General features: G+C 36.9%; 1 long non-coding RNA gene across 1 annotated transcript in view; it reads right to left on the bottom strand.

The window, feature by feature from the left end:
• Positions 1 to 1,285: 1,285 nt before the first annotated feature.
• Positions 1,286 to 17,097, bottom strand: part of LOC105472823 (uncharacterized) — an 80,113-nt gene continuing 64,301 nt past the window's right edge. Inside the window, exons 4-5 of the long non-coding RNA XR_011621762.1 lie at positions 3,359 to 3,547; positions 1,286 to 1,400 (exon numbers count right to left, since the gene is read on the bottom strand). This is a non-coding gene — a long non-coding RNA (uncharacterized lncRNA). The remainder of the gene's footprint in view (positions 1,401 to 3,358; positions 3,548 to 17,097) is intronic.

The following is a 17,097-nucleotide window of genomic DNA, read 5'->3' on the forward strand; positions in this document are numbered from 1 at the left end:
TTTGAAAATGCGTAAGAACTATGATTCCTTCCCCCTTCCCCCATTTTCTTCTCTTTTGAAAAGAGAATGTCTATAACGGTATCCTGTGCTAGACCAAGCACTGGATTTTGGAAGACAACTTGTTTTCTAATTTTATAAATCCACAAGAAAAGAGAAATTTTGTTCCAAGATGGAACATATCCAATATCGCACATATTTCATATTTAGATAATTTACATGACGAAGTTTGAAACTTTTGAGTGAGTGAGATCTAGATGAAATTTTGCACCTATAGTTGATGTTGTAATAGGTTGAGACTTTTGAATATGTTTGGAGAGGTGAATATAGTTTCTGTGTGGGATGAATGTGACTGTTTGGAGGTCAGAAGGCTACGTGTGATAGAAAAGTGCCCCTTTCCCCCCCAAAAGATCTCCCTGTTATAATCCTTGACATTTTTTAATACGTTTACTTACATGGCAAAATGGACTTTGCAGATATGAATAAGAAAGTATCTTGAGATGGGAAGATTATCCTGGATTATCTGGGTGTGCACAGTATGATAGAAAACCCAGTGTCAACAAAAGAGGGTGGCAGAAGGATGACAATCAATAGATGTGAAGATGGAAGCAGAGATCAGAATGATAAGAGAAAGAACACAGGAGGCTAGGAATGCAAGTGACTTTTAAAATCTAGAAAAAGCAAGTACATTAATTCTTCCCTACATATTGTAGAAGAAATAAAACTGCTTACTGATTTTAAACTTCTGACCTTCAGAACTGTAAGATGATAAATATTAATATGTTTAGTTTCAATATAAAGAGTTTATAATTTGCTATAGCTGCAATAGGACACGAATACAACTTACACTAATACATGAGGTATAATTACTTATACCTCATTGTTGTGATGACAACCTGTCAATCATAAGACTACATTAGCTAAAGCATTAGTCCAAATTTGCTCACCTATACCCCAAGTGTAAAGACAGGTCTTACCCGCTCAGCGTACATTTTAATTTATAAGGCCAACCTACAACCTACCCATGAGAGAGAGCAAAAGTTAATAAGATCAGTAGTAATTACCGTAAATTTTATTAAGAAATTTCTATGAAGTTGAAATGACTAATTCCATTAAGTGAAAATTATTCTAAAAGGAATTGAGTCAAGGGTTGTCTTTTTTACCCATGTTGCAGAAAATGGATGATTATAAAGATGTCCATTTTACAAATTACTTAGGTATACTTATACATATATATACTGCATCCTGTAAGTCATTCTTCCTTTTTAATGGAAGATAGTATGTGTTCACAGTTAAATAATTTTACCTACCTATTTCTTGTCTACAGAACTTTGAGAGTTCAACAGCCTTTTTTCATTGTTTCTTCTCTCTGTTCCTTTTAGCTTAAGCTGGCAATGTTTCTGCTAAAACAACAGCCTTAATAACCATATATGTGTACATGTATACATACATAAGTATACATGTATATTTTAAATACATATATATGTATAATTGTACATAAATATTGTACAAGATATAATATTTATGTACAATTATACATACAAGTATACTTATGCATGTATACTTATACATATTACTTATGTATACTTATACATAAAATACTTGTAATATACATAAAATACTTATACATAAAATACTTGTAATATACATAAAATACTTATACATAAAATAGTTGTAATTATGTATAATACTTAATTATGTAATTATGTAAAATACTTATACAAGTATTTTATCATACATAAGTAACATATATAACATTTATTACAAAAGTATATTTTATAACAGTATAAAAGTATATTCTATAACATATTATAAAAATAATTTATACATTACATAAGTAACATATATAACACTTATACATTATATAAGTAACATGTGTGTGTTATTATATATGCTATAACATATAATAAGTGTCATATATGTTACTTATATAATGTATACATTTATAATATGTATATAACTTTTAATATGTATATAACTTTATATACAATATGTATATGACTTCATGTTTAACTATTTTATTTTGGGGATGCTAATATAAATAAATTTTTTCTCCATTTATAAGTTTTGATTAGAATGATAGGGATAAAGAAACCAACATCTTCTGTGAAAGTTTCTTTGATTAATATCCCTTTGGAATAAGAAAAAATTAATTCATATTAGAATTTCTCAGTTATTTTTAATCTATTACATCTTCATATAATATGTAATTTAATTTAAAAAAATAAGTCCCAAAGGTTTTGGAGCCAATCAGGCACATACTCAGCATCCAAATTCTTAAAAGAAAACAAAATGGTTTCATATTTCGCTGGTTGTTTAATCAGGGGAATTAGGAATGTCTGTCAAAACGACACATGCATGCATCCTCTGATCACAAAATGTAAGTTATAGGATTTTATATCAAACATACACACTATTATTAAATGCAACATTATTTGCAATAACAAAATATAGAAAATAAAATAAGAATTCATTTCTGTAAAGTATTAGTCAGGGTTCTGTGGAGACTGGAGAAACAATAGGATGTGTGTCCGTGTGTGTGTTTGTGTGTGTGTATTAAGAAACTGAGTTACATAATTATGGAGGCTAAATCCAAATCTTCAGTGTTACACAGATAGGCTAGAGACCTAGAACATCCAATGGTATAAATGAAGTCCACAGGTAGTCTGCTGGAAAATTCCCTTTCTTGGGGAAGCCCCAGTCTTTGTGTTTTGTTTACACCTTAAACTAAATGAGGCCCACCCAAATTAAGAAGGGAAATGGGTACTCAAAGTTTAGAGGTCAGGGAACCAGTGGCAGAGTCTGCCGGTTGCCGAGCCTATCTGTTCTAATTATATGCTCTGGAACCAGAGAAATAACCACAGATGGGCTCAAGGACAATTAAACCGACTGTGAGACAGACCTTAGCTGAAACTCCATTGATCACCCAAGCTCTTTAAACATGTTAACTCTGACTAGTGGACCACAGTAACATTCTGGGTCTCTTAAAATTTGTGTTAGTTCAGAGCCAGTGTCTAGGGGGCCCTGAAAGTTCTGATTAATTCCTTTTCCAAAAGGTGCAATTAACCCACAAAAAAGTCTTAGATCCCTTTGGATAAAGATAGGAGAAATAGTACAAATTTTTGGCAGTATACTGAGGTCATTCGTCCAAACAATTTGGCCTTCCGTTCATTTAAAGGGATCTGGGTCTGAAAGCTGGCTCAAGTCTGGGAATTGATTGACAGGTTGTTGTGACTCTATTTTATGATTCAGATTAGACTATTTTTCACTTGATCTAAAAATTTTCTGCCTATACAGATCAAGTAAGAATGTAGTAAGCCTCCTATTTCTTTCATTTCTAGAGGCACCATGATTAACTTACCAGAGCTCTAGGTCTGCTCAAGTCGGATTATTCTGATTGTTGCTTTGACTCTGCTTTCCATTATGGTAACAACAACTGCCATTTGCAGTTGAGAGCTACAGCTTTGCTCTTGTGACACTGGTATCCAATTACTCCAGTCACATTTACATTCCCAAATTAGTGAATGCATGTCCCACTGTAAGGTCTGACCTACAGAGAAGGACAATAACAGAGCTTTACAGTGGAGCTAGAACACCCCTCAAATATTTGTTTTTTACAATTGTAATGAAAGGTATGTTATGATGGACAAATGGGTCTTAAATAACCAAAGTGGGAAGACAGGTCTTAAATGGCAAATCCACTCTAATGTTCCAATCTCGTTAAGTCCTTGAATCTCTCCTCTCTGTTAGACCAAGGCAGATCTGGCCATTTCTCAGTTAATTACTGGGGGCTACCTTTTGATCTATGTTTTATCTAATCGACATCCCCCCAAAAAATAAAATCTGGTGGAGCCTCTTGTTAATTCCTTGAGCCGCAACACTAAATGCAGAATCTCTGGTTAGTGGGCCCATAGCAATAAGGTCGGCCTGATCCAACCGTAGGTTTCCCCCACCATTATCCCACACTCTTAATATCCACTTTCACACCTACATCCCAGATTTCTGTCTGTATCAATTAGAAAACTCAGATAGTTCTTTTGAAGTGTAGCATACTTCTTCGTACGTCATACTTTTTACCTCACTTTTAGGGCACTGCTGGAAACTGAGTCTAGGTGTAGGTGAAGGTGCAAAAGAAATGTTGAATTAAGTCTCGAGGAGAATAGCATGTCTTGCCAGGTAATAGCCTCAACAAAGGTCATTACCATTTTCTCAGGCATTGCAGAGTTAATACCCTGACATGCAGGTTAAGAGACTGCTTCTATTGGAAAAAGAAGACCAAACAAATTTTAGGGGGTAAATGTCACCTGCTTTATCACTGTCTTTCCACATGTCCCCATTCCAACTTTTAAGATCCCATTTCTTTTCTTCTTTCTTTCTTTTTTTTTTTTTTTTTTTGTCAAGATAGAGTCTCGCTCTGTAGCCCAGGCTAGAGTGAAGTGGCGTGATCTCAGATTACTGCAACCTCTGCCTCCTGAGTTCAAGCAATTTTCTTGTCTCAGCCTCCCAAGTAGCTGGGACTACCATCATGCTTGAACTCAGGAGGTAGATACAATGTACACTATTTGTGTCTTGGTTACAGTAAAAGGCCAGAGTTCATCACTGTACAATTTATTCATGTAACCAAAAACCACTCATACCCCTAAATCTATTGAATTTATTTTTTAAATTCTATTTCTTTAAAAAAAATTATGGATACCAAATAGTTTTATGAGGCACATAGGATATTTTAATACAAGTATGCAATGTATAATAATCAAATAAAGTAATTGGGATGTCTATCACCTCAAACATTTATCATCTCTCTGTGCTAGAAACATACCTCATGATATCAAAATCTGTATTAACAAGGATTCTCCAGAGAAACAGAACTAATAGGATGTGCATATATAGAAAGAGAATATAAAAAAATCTTGCTCATGGGAGTGTGAGCAAGCAAACCCAGGAGACCTAATATGCAGTTCCAAAGGCTGGCAGTTTGGAGACCCAGAAAAGCAGATGGTGCAGACAAAGTCTGAAGGTAGTGTGTTAAGAAATTGAATGACTAGGGAGATGCTAAGTTTTTTTGTTGTTCTATTCAGGCCTTTAATTGATCTGATGAGGCCCAACTACATTAAGGAGTGCAATCTGCTTTATTCAAAGTTTACTCACTAAAATGATAATCTCATATAAATACACATCCCAATTAATCACATAAAATTCACTGCCATAGGAAGAAGATGGATGCTAAAAGAGTTGGGTGAATATTTGTTGAATATTCACCCCGTATGTTGAATACAACTTGTTGAATACAAGGTCAATGTGTCTACATGTAAATTACTTCCTAAATACAAAAGAAAAGCAATGATATCAGAAAAATTTAAATTATCTCATCCAAGTGACCAGAATATAATAATACAGTAATAAATTATACTGGCTGCGTGTGGTTGCTCACTCCTGTAATCCCAGCACTTCGGGAGGCTGAGGCGGGTGGATCACCTGAGGTCAGGAGTTTGAGATCAGCCTGGTCAAAATGGTGAGACACCATCTCTACTAAAAATACAAATACAAAAAAAAAGTATATGGGCATAGTGACACATCACAGTAGCTGTAGTCCCAGCTACTCAGGAAGCTGAGGTAGGTGAATTGCTTGAACCGGGAGGTTGAGGTTGCAGTGAGCCGAGATCACGCCATTGAACTCCAACCTGGGTGACAAAGCAGGGAGCAAGACTCTGCCTCAGTAAAATAAAATAAAATAAAATAATAAATTATACTGACAATGTGTGTCACCGGATGTGACAGAAGATCATCTAGGTATTACTCCTGGTAGTTATATATAGCCTAGAGTGAATCATGGGACAAGAATCAGACAAACTCAACTACCGTCTATTATTCTTCAATAATACTGCTGAGACAATGTTGCCAAATTAAGGAATAGTACAATATATGACAAGTATGAATAAATGCAATGAAGTTTCCTGGGTTTGAGAATAGATAAGAAAATATGAATATTACAAATATTGCCTTTGGACACAAACATAAAGGGTCTTAATGAAACTGCCTTTGCAAAATTAGAACTGAGACAGTGACAGAGATCTGACCTAACCAACGCCATCTTGCCTGTAACCTCCAAGCTGTCCTTGTTCATTGCTGGACCTAGGCTGAACTAACTTTAGGAGGAACTTAGTTTACAGTGTGTAGGTTAAAACAAAGATAATAACAGCCCTCTCCCAAAACAAACTTCCTTCTTGTTGGGGGACTAGACTGCCTTTGTAGGACTAATAAATTAACCAAAAAAAAAAATAGAAATTAGGATTTAGGAGTCATGCAGCTGAAGGCTAAAAGATTCTGAACCTTCCCAAATTGTTCCTGGGAATAACATCACTTTTTTTTTTTTTTTTTTTTTTGAGATGGAGTCTGGCTCTGTCACCCAGGCTGGAGTGCAGTGGCGCAATCTAGGTTCACTGCAACCTCTGCCTCCTGGGTTCACACCATTCTCCCGCCTCAGCCTCCCCAGTAGCTGGGACTACAGGCACCCGCCACTACACCCAGCTAATTTTTATTTTTAGTAGAGACGGGGTTTCACCGTGTTAGCCAGGATGGTCTCGATCTCCTGACCTCATGGATCCGCCCGCCTCGGCCTCCCAAAGTGCTGGGATTACAGGCGTGAGCCACCGCGCCCAGCACATCATTATTTATTGCAAAGGTGAAAATCAGTGCTTGAGATATTTTGCAGGCCCTGCATTTGAGGAATCAGCTGGCACCACTTGGATGGATAAATGGGCTCATCTGGTCTTGTGTCCTCCACCCAGGAACTGACTTAAGTGCAAGACAGCTGTAATTCCCTGTAATTTCGTCTTCGACTCAGCCAATTGGCACTCCTGACTCACTGGCTGTCTCCCCCGCACCCACCAAATTATCCTTAACAACTCTGATCCTCAAATGACTGGGGAGACTGATTTGAGTAATAATAAAACTCCAGTCTCCTGCACAGCTGGCTCTGGATGAATTACTCTTTCTCTAATGCAATTTCCGTATCTTGATAAATCGGCTCTGTCTAGGCAGAAGGCAAGGTGAACCCAGTCGATGGTTACAATGGTACCTGCAATTTATTCACAAACTATTGAGCAAATAGTCATGTTAATATTTGCGGAGTAAAGGTAAAGCAAGCATGGAAAACTTAGGACAGTATGCAGGTGATCAACCCTAGGGCTTGAAAAAGAGGGTCTTAACATTTCCGCCAGCTAGACCAAATTCTAGGCAGACTTCCTCCTGCACCCAGGTCCCTGACCTCTTATCCCTTAAATGATTTATAAAAAAAAAAAATACTTGTAATTATACTTTTTTTTTTTTTTTTTTTTTTTTGCTCTTTTGAGATGTAAATCTTTTTAAAAGCCTCTTGCCAGTTTTAAAACCCAGGAATGTCTTTCTCTAGATCTGGGACCTGTCCCTTCGAAGTGTAATCATCAGGAAAAAGCAGTCCTAATTCTTAGTCCCTGCGGGAGTGTGGGCACATATCACTTCAGTGTAACTTGGAGCAAAGCTAGAAGACATTCCGTCATAAAGATAGAAGAAAATTTACTTTTTGCTGGAGTAAAGCCAATTAGCCAATACGCATGACTCGTTTACAGAAAAATAAAACACATTTGCAAATAATGCAAACATAAAGTGCTGGACATATCCCCAGGATCAACTTCCCATCTCACGTCCTCCACGACTTTTCCACTAGCTCACCCCAGAGTTTAAAAACCCTTCTCTCCTGACTTTTCCGGGAAAGACTGACACTTAGAGTGAGAGAAATCACTAGAAAGTATTCTGTGATCATAATGAGGAAATCCATTGTGAGGGCCAAGGGAGAGCTTTCTCCTTAGTCCTATGAAGATTTACTTTAAAAAAAAAAAAAAAAATCAACTCCCAAATGGCGGGTTTATACATGAAAATGCACACAGATTCTATTTGGCATGTACACACGGAAGCCTTCAGAATGAAGACCCAAACACTCAACAAGGTACAGAAATTTATATACCATCCTGAGGTTATAGAAAGAATGCAGGCTCAGAGCATGACCCAAAACAGGTTCTAGTGGTAAGGCAGTTTAAGGGAGGGAGAAAAGAAAAGGTTTGGCTAGCAAATCTCTTCTTGTTGTGTAGCCTCACGGTAGTAGCCCTCAGAGAGAATAGATGATAAATGTTTCTTTTCAGACTTTTGAAAGTGTCAAACTGTCAATCTCTCCTAGATGTGGAAAAGGCCCTGAAAAGGAAGACCTGGCTGCATTAATGGAGATTCTCTATAAGGCAAATTTTCCCCACAAAAGATACGTCTTCAAGGCCACTCTGTCTGGTGGCTCTCCAGCAGCCTTTTAAAAATATGTCAAAAAATGCATTTGGGGGTAAAACATTTTGATTTTCTTCACCATCATGATTTTAGTCTTTATTTTTGGTAGCTCACCTAGCAGCAACATCTCAACAGATTTAGACCAAAAAAATAAAAAAAGGCAGCATTTCAACAATTGCTATATATTCATATTATAACTCTGAAAAAGCAGTCGTTTGCCTCCTGGGGAAGTTTACTGACTGTATATTGTGTATTACAAAATGTTTTTATTTTTTATTTCTTTCAAGTTATTTCGAAGATATATTTTTTGTTTAATGTATTCAGTTAGCTCCTCAATTTTTCTCTTACCATATTTCCATTTCTTTTCTTTCCCCATGTATAGTTATTTTATATATTAACTTTGCCTGGAGCCTTGACCGGTGGCTAATCTATATTTTTTTAATTCAATCAATGTTTAAGAACACTGCCCCCAAGCTACTCTAACACAAAACCTTTTGATGTAATCTAATCCATAATCACCATCTGGAAAGAAATTAACAGTTCTGATAAAATTCTTAAAGAGTCAGGTGAAATTATATTGCATTGAAATTATATCAATGATCAAGAAATTTAAAATGTGATAATTGTTTTCTATTTATTCACTATTAACATTTGAGAGGATTGCTTTAGTTTGACTTTTTAGTTCTGTCTACATGAATCAGAAAGGGATAGGGTTTCTTCTTTCTTCTCTTAGAAAATATAGGAAGAAATTTAAGAAAGAGAATATCTTATATTTTAATATCAAATACTAAAATCTGGACATTCACACCATACATAGTCTGCTTTATCTTAGCTACCAGCACTTGGAGTAAAAATTTAAAAGCATTTTGACATTCTTCTCCTGGTCAGGGATTCTGTGGTAGTATTAGCCTATCAGGGGACACTGGAGCAACATAACTGTCAATCATCCCTAGTTCTGAACAATCAAATCCATTTTCACAAAAGTTAAAGAGTTACCAAGTACCCCAGAGCAGTTCCACTATTCAGCTGGCTTTTTCACTGTTCTTTTTCCATAACCCCATCTTCCCCCCATGTATTCTCATTTTGCATTTTAACTTTACCTGGCGTCCTGACCTTGGCTACTCTATAGTTCATGATCCAATCAATGTTTTAAAAAAAAGGCCCCCAAGCTAATCTAACACAAAACTTTTGGTGTGATCTAATCCATAATCACCATCTGGAAAGAAGTTAACCCTTCTGATAAATACATTAAGATTGTTCTTAAAATTTTTAAAGCTATTTAAACTTTTTTTGTGGTAATACCACAATCTACTCTATCTGCTGTCTGTCAAGAATTCAATGACTATTTATTGGTCAATAGTTTCTTTTTTGATGTAACCTAAAAATGAATACTTTTTTCCTGTGAAATGTCCCTTTCAAGAGTAGATTGCAGAACTGGCTTATTAGATGTCATTTCCTTTAAAGCAAAATTATAATAATTTTTTATATATTTATAAAGTATTTGAATGCTTTTGTATGATATGATGCAGATACTCTATTTCATTTTAAATCTCATTTCAATTACTTTTTTCAGATTAAGGCTATCAACCTGAGTGAGTATGTGTGTATGAATACATTTATGCAATGCATTTATCCCAAGTTCTTCCCTGCCTTCTTCCTTCTAAAGAAGATTTAGAATCTTGACTTCTTCAAAATCCAACTCCTAGAGGCATTCTTCTCAACTCCTATTGTAGCAGAACGAGCTGCGAGCTGCGGACAAAACCTCTCAGACACCAAGATAGTGAAGGGAGTGGCTTTAATCAGCTGGGAGCATCGGCAGGCTAGCATCTTAAAATCCGAGCTCCTCAGGTGCTCAACTTCTGTCCCTTTTAAGGGTTCACAACTCTGAGGGGGTCCGCGTGAGAGGGTCGTGATCGACTGAGCAAGCCAGGGGGTACCTGACAGGGGCTGCAAGCACCCATGGTCAGGGTGAAACAGAACGGGAGGTTTCACAATGTCCTTCCGTACAATGTCTGGAATCTATAGATAACAACAGTTGCTAGGTCAGGGGTCGAATTTTAACTACCAGGCTTAGGTCAGGCAGGCCCAGGCCTGGTTTTGGGTCTGGTTCCTTGGTTTCGGGTCTGGTTCCTGGGCACTGGGCTATCTGCCTTTAGTTTCGTTTCTCTGTCTTTTCTGAGTATAAAACAATATGAGAGGGTCTCTCTCCTCCCTCACTATAACAATAGAATAAAAATTGGGTGTAAGAGAATAGAAATGTCAATTAGGGGAAGAAGTGTTTTCTTTTATAAGACTAAATTCATTCTGAGTGCAGGATGATTACAGACAGCAAATTCCACACAGCTTGGGGTTGGGGCTGAGCAGAGGTATGCTGGAACAACCAAGGCTTTAAAGAAAAGATGACAGATGTGGGGGAAAGAAGGGCTAATTAAGAATTAGAATTTGTATGCCTTTCGTGTTTTAGGGGAAATACAAGAAAGAAATTGTTTTCTTTTGAAATTAGTTCAAGAGACATAAATTTTCCAGTAGATGTAAGCATTTGATATACACAGAGACAGACATTTTTTAAGAAGGGTGTACATCAAAAGTAAAATTCTGTGCCCTCCAACAGACTCAGTGGATCCTCCTCTTGGCCAAGGTGATCTCAAACCTGAAAAACATGTTTAGTTCACGATGGAAAGTGCCTCATTGGAACCGCTACCTTTTGGAATTTAGGCACAATTAACCAGCATTAATATTAAAAGACAGATGATGACACTGACAAAATGGATTATTTATAGTAATAAGATACCAAATTCCAATCTGACTCTGGTATAACATCCCATGACAGATAAAAGACCGTGAACAAAATCAGAGTATTTTACCCCAAAATATATTTCTTTGAAATATGTTGAAATTGCCCTGCAAAGGCATCCCTCATGTGGGAAATTGCATTCTATAGAGACTCTACTTCCCTTTCTTGGTCTTTTCTGAATCCAAGAGAGATTTAACCAAGGCTTTAACACCTTTTAAGATCCAATAAGAGAAATTTACCATTTATTCTCTCTGAAGCTCCAAGAGAGATTTAACCAAGGCTTTAACACCTTTTAAGATCCAATAAGAGAAATTTACCATTTATTCTCTCTGAAGCCGGCTACTTAAAGGCTTCATCTACATAACAACAACCTTGGCTTCTACTTAAAGGCTTCATCTACATAACAACAACCTTGGTTTCCACAACCTCTCTAATCTTAATCTAATCACATTTCTTTCTGCTGACTTCAATGAGGCAAAGCTTAATTCGTTGAACCAATTGCCAATCCAAAAGTCTTCAAACCTGCCTGTGTCCCGTAGCCCCTTTCAGTTTGAGACGTCCCCCCATTCCAGGCTGAACCAATGGATCACTTACATGTATTGATTTATGTCTACCTGTAACTCCTTTCTCTCAAAAATGTATAAAACCAAGTTGTAACCCATCCACCTCCAACACATGTTCTCAAGACCTCTTGGGACTTGAGAGGTCTGGGCCATAAGTCACTCATATGTGGCTCAGGATAAATCTCTTTAAATATTTTACAGAGTTTGACTTTTTTTTGTCAACAATGGATTTTCTAAATTAATTAATTGCTACTTTCATAAATAAAAGTTTAAATATTGAAAACTAATAACTGACTTATTTCAAGATATAAACAAGCTCATACATTCATGGAGGAATCCCTCTTGTGAGCACTGTTATTTTATGGTAGATTTGGGGTCAAGTAAAGAGAAGATGACTCACCCACTCTGAGTGGAGGACTTTATTGAATGTAAATGAGAGAATGTAAAGGAGCCAGTTCAGACAAACTTTAAGAATACGCAGGATATTTTAGGAAGAACAGAGGCAAACACACACAGAAATAGGTAGTATGAGAACATGATTCTTCTCTGCCTTGTAATCAGTGTGTTTGGGTTGTATTGTTAGGGGGAAAGGGTCCTGATCCAGATCCCAAGCCATGGTTCTTGGATCATGAGCAAGAAAGAATTCAGGACGAGTCCATAGAGTAGAGTGAATGCAAATTTATTAAGAAAGTAGAGGAATAAGACAATTGCTATTCTATAGACAGAGTAGATCCGAAGGCTGCCGGTTGCCCATTTTTGTGGTTATTTCTTGATTATATGCTAAACAAGGGGTGGATTATTCATGCCTTCCCTTTTTAGACCATATAGGGTAACTTTCTGACATTGCCATGACATCTGCAACTGTCATGGTGCTGGTGGAAGTGTAGCAGTGAGGACAACCAGAGAACACTCTCATTGCCATCTTGATTTTGGTGGGTTTTAGCCGGCTTCTTTACTGCAATCTGTTTTATCAGCAAGGTCTTTATGACCTGTATCTTGTGCTGACCTCCTATCTCATCCTGTAAGTTAGAATGCCTAATCATCTGAGACTGCAGCCCAGAAGGTTTCAACCTCATTTTACCCAACCCTTACTCAAGATATTTGTTACTCTGGTTCAAAGGTCTCTGACAGTACTAGTTTGTTTCTGTTTTTGTATTTTTTTTCTATTCGTATTGATTTTAGAATTAGTTCATAGATTTCTACAAAAAAAGTCTGCTGGGATATTGCTTGGGATTGTGTTGAAGCTATAATATATATCACATTTTGACAAATAGAGCTCTTAACAATATTATGAATTCTTATCCATAAACATATTTATTAATACTTAAATCTTTAATTTTTCTTTGTAACATTTTATTTGTAGTGTGTGATTCTTTCACACCATATGTACAATCTCTCAGTATGTATTTTATATTGTTGGTGCAGTTATAAATGCATTTTTTCAATTTCTGATTGTTCATTGCTAGTATGTAGATATATACAATGTTTGCACATTGATTATTAATTTTGATACTATGCTAGTAGGTTTCTAAAATAGAATTTCTAGGATTTCTTATATAAATGATCAAGCCGTTTGCAAGCAAAAACCATATTGATGTATATTACATCTCACAAGCTTTTCCCATTGAGATATTGGCACACCCCATTGAGTGCAGGGTCAGTATTTTCAGCCTTTAAATATATGAAACTTTTCTAATGCATTGACCAAAAGTTAACTAAATGATAATTTCTGTTTTTAAGAATCTTAAGATCTGTGGTAGTTTGTGATACAGTAATATCAGAACAGATTGAAAACAAATTGTTTTATCTGATTCCATACCGCACTCTTCAGAAGGCATGACACGATGCACATTTAAAAAATAGAGAGTTAGCTCTACTTTCTTCAAGGAAGAATATCTACATAAATTATTCAGAACTTTTTACATGGGGGATTTGTTTATTCTGACTCTCCTTATTCAACGATTTTAATGTCAGTGTGGACTTAAGGTTATTTATTTTATACTTGGTGTAACACCTGCTAATCCATCTGCTCGTAACTAAAGGCAGGCAACATATGCTTTTAATTGATTTGATAAATATATTTTAAAGAATGTCTTTAAATGTGCACTTATCATGTATGTTCTCATGATTATATTCTGGTGATGCATCCCCCCACACACATATACATAAATTCCTGATAATTAAGAAATTTACCTTTCTTGCCCTTATCTAATGAATTTTGACTTGAAATATTAAGGAGGTAAGGAAAGAAGGAGTGATGGAGAAAGATAAAGGAAGCCAACACCATAGCATTTAATTGGTCCATTAAGTAACCCATTCCTGCACCAATTTCTTAGCAAACCCAGGTGATAAATAGTTGAATTATAACTTATGAGATATATTACTTAAAACAAAAATCCGGGCCAGGCGTAGTGGCTCACGGCTGTAATCCCAGCACTTTGTGAGGCCAAGGTGGGCGGATCATGAGGTCAGGAGTTCAAGACCAGCCTGACCAACATGGTGAAACCCTGTCTCTCCTAAAAATACAAAAATTAGCCAGGCGTGGTTGCTGAAGCAGGAGAATCACTTGAACCCGGGAGGCGGAAGTTGCAACTAGCCAAGATCGCACCACTGCATTCCAGCCTGGGTGACAGAGCAAGACTCTGTCTCAAAAAAACAAAAAACAAAAACAAAAATCTCTAACCCAAATTAATCTTTTGACTTTTAAGCAAGTCAAGGTTTATCAAGCTAATAATAAATTCAACTTCAGTCATACTTGGAATTCGTTGTCCCTGTCTTTTCTAGAAATAATTAAGAATGTTATTTATATTCACACATTTATTTTTTTTTAATGGCTCTTCTGTTTCCATACATGATGGGTTTTTATGTCAAAATAAAATTACTACAAAATTTTGATATGCTAAATATAGACTCTTTATAAGCACCTGAAATTTTTAGTTCTTAGTTCTGTGTCTTTGTTTCATCGAACATTTTTAATCCGTAGTTCTGTGTCTCTGTGGATTTTGCTTAAAGTTATGTGCTTTAGATGACATCAATTACTTTTACTTTTATGTTTGTGTAAACTAAGGTTTTAGTTGTATTTAGCAGTAGTCTCTAACATTTCTCCTGCTACAAAGACAATATCTTTTTATACTCCCTGCAAGGGTCAAACGAACTCAAACTTAACTAAACTAAATTAAACAACATGGAACATAGGTTTTTTTTTTTTTTTTTTTTTTTTTTTTTTTTTATCTACCACACAATGCCTTCCTTTTAAAATAGGTCTTTTAGTGTTGTTTCTCTTTTTTTTTTTTTGTTTGAGATGGAGCCTTGCTCTGTAGCCCAGGCTGGAGTGCAGTGGTACGATCTTGGCTCACTGCAACCTCTGCCTCCCAGGTTCAGACAATTCTCCTGCCTCAGCCTCCTGAGTAGCTGGTACTACAGGCCCCCACCACCATGCCTGGCTAATTTTTGTATTCTTAGTAGAGAAGGCGTTTCACTATATTGGCCAAGTTGGTCTCGAACTCTTGACCTGGTGATCCACCCACCTCAACTTCCCAAAGTTCTGGGATTAGAGGTGTGAGCCACCGCGCCCGGCCCTCTCTTCTTTTTATAATAATATTTGCTTTTTATAGTTGGGTTAATAAAATTGAAATTCAAAATAAGAACTATTTATGTAAAACCTCACCCCTTTTTCCCTCTCTGATAACCAAGAGATTGTGTTCTCTGATAAAGTAGTAGCATGCACATTTTATCCCCAGGCTGTGTCCTCAGAGGTTTAGTGCTAATTTCTAAGGTTGCTACATAATAGGAAAGAGCACAGGACTCCCCAGCCCAGACGACCAATTATGTTATATAATATTAATACAAAAAATTAATTAGCTTACTATCCTCACCTTCAAAACTGTAGGATCTCAATTCCATCCTACTTCCCAATGTTTCCTCTTATCTCTTTGTGTTCACAAATGAGAATCTCACACACATTCTATTTTTAGATGTCTTTTGTATTCCATTTTCTTTAGGCTGTTGTGCCACTGCTTTGTACCACTCTAGTTCTGTTGTGACACTAGATGCTGCTGCCATGCTCTAGGCAAATACGGGAATAAATACCTGTTCCAAAAGAAGTACTTTCTGTGACTTAAATCTTATAGCACATTGTGTAACTTAAACCTCACTTCAAAAAAAGGGGCATCTTTCAGCCTGAGCAACATAGTGAGAACCCATTTCTAAAAAAAAAAAAAAAAAAATAGAGCAGTGGTACATGCCTGTCGTCCCAGCTGCTCAGGAGGGTGAGATGTGAGGATCGCTTGAGCCCAGTAGATCAAGGCTGCAATGAGCTATAATTGTCCCACTGCTCTCCAGCCTGGGCAAAAGAACTAGAAAAAAATAGAATGATATATTTAATTTATGCCTCCACACATAATTTTAAAAGGATCTGAGACAGTCAAGATTTGGTTTACCTGGGATAGGTGGCAAAGGCTAAGTCATGTGGCTTAAAAAAATATAGAATACATGTTTGTATCGTGTAAAAGATGTCTGAAGGGAGATGTTCCAGGGCAGATACATCCTTCTGTCTTGGTATTCTGCCATCCTGTTCTCAGCAATGACCTCATAGTCTAGATAGGCAAAGGTGACACCCTGAATTCAAGCCATCATATCCACACACAAGTTAGCAAGAGTACGATAGTGTACACGTGGACATAGAAAGTGGAATAATAGACACTGTTGACTTGGAAGGGTGGGAGAGTGGTGGGAGGAGGGATGAGAAATGTAATTTAATGGGTACCATGTACACTATTCCAGTGAGGGCGCCACTGAAAGTCCAGACTTCACCACTATATGATATATCTATATAACAAAACTTTACTTGTACCCCCTAAATATATAAAAAATATAAATACAAATGTAAAATTAAAAAGACACACACATACAAAATAAAAGCATTGAACTACACTCTTAAAAAAGAAGAAGAAGAAGAAGAAGAAGAAGAAGACAGGCCAGGCGCCTTGGCTCTGGTCTGTAATCCCAGCACTTTGGGAGGCCAAGATGGACGGATCGCGAGGTCAGGAGACCGAGACCATCCTGGCTAAGACGGTGAAACCCCGTCTCTACTAAAAAAATACAAAAAAATTAGCCGGGCGTGGTGGCGGGCACCCGTAGTCCCAGCTACTCGGGAGGCTGAGGCAGGAGAACGGCGTGAACCCGGGAGGTGGAGCTTGCAGTGAGCCGAGATCACGCCACTGCACTCCAGCCTGGGCGACAGAGTGAGACTCCATCTCAAAAAAAAAAAAAAAAAGACAAAGTGTTCAGTAAATGTTCATTCTACCATGGTGCCCACCACATTGATGCTAGGTTAGGCAGTAGAATGTGCTTTGGTCAATGGAATTGTAGTAGATGTGAAGACCAGCCTCAGATGGCCTCTGGTCTGAGCTTGGCCCCCAGAATAAATAGATG

This window comes from Macaca nemestrina, chromosome 4 (assembly GCF_043159975.1).
Source record: "Macaca nemestrina isolate mMacNem1 chromosome 4, mMacNem.hap1, whole genome shotgun sequence".
Taxonomy (NCBI): domain Eukaryota; kingdom Metazoa; phylum Chordata; class Mammalia; order Primates; family Cercopithecidae; genus Macaca; species Macaca nemestrina.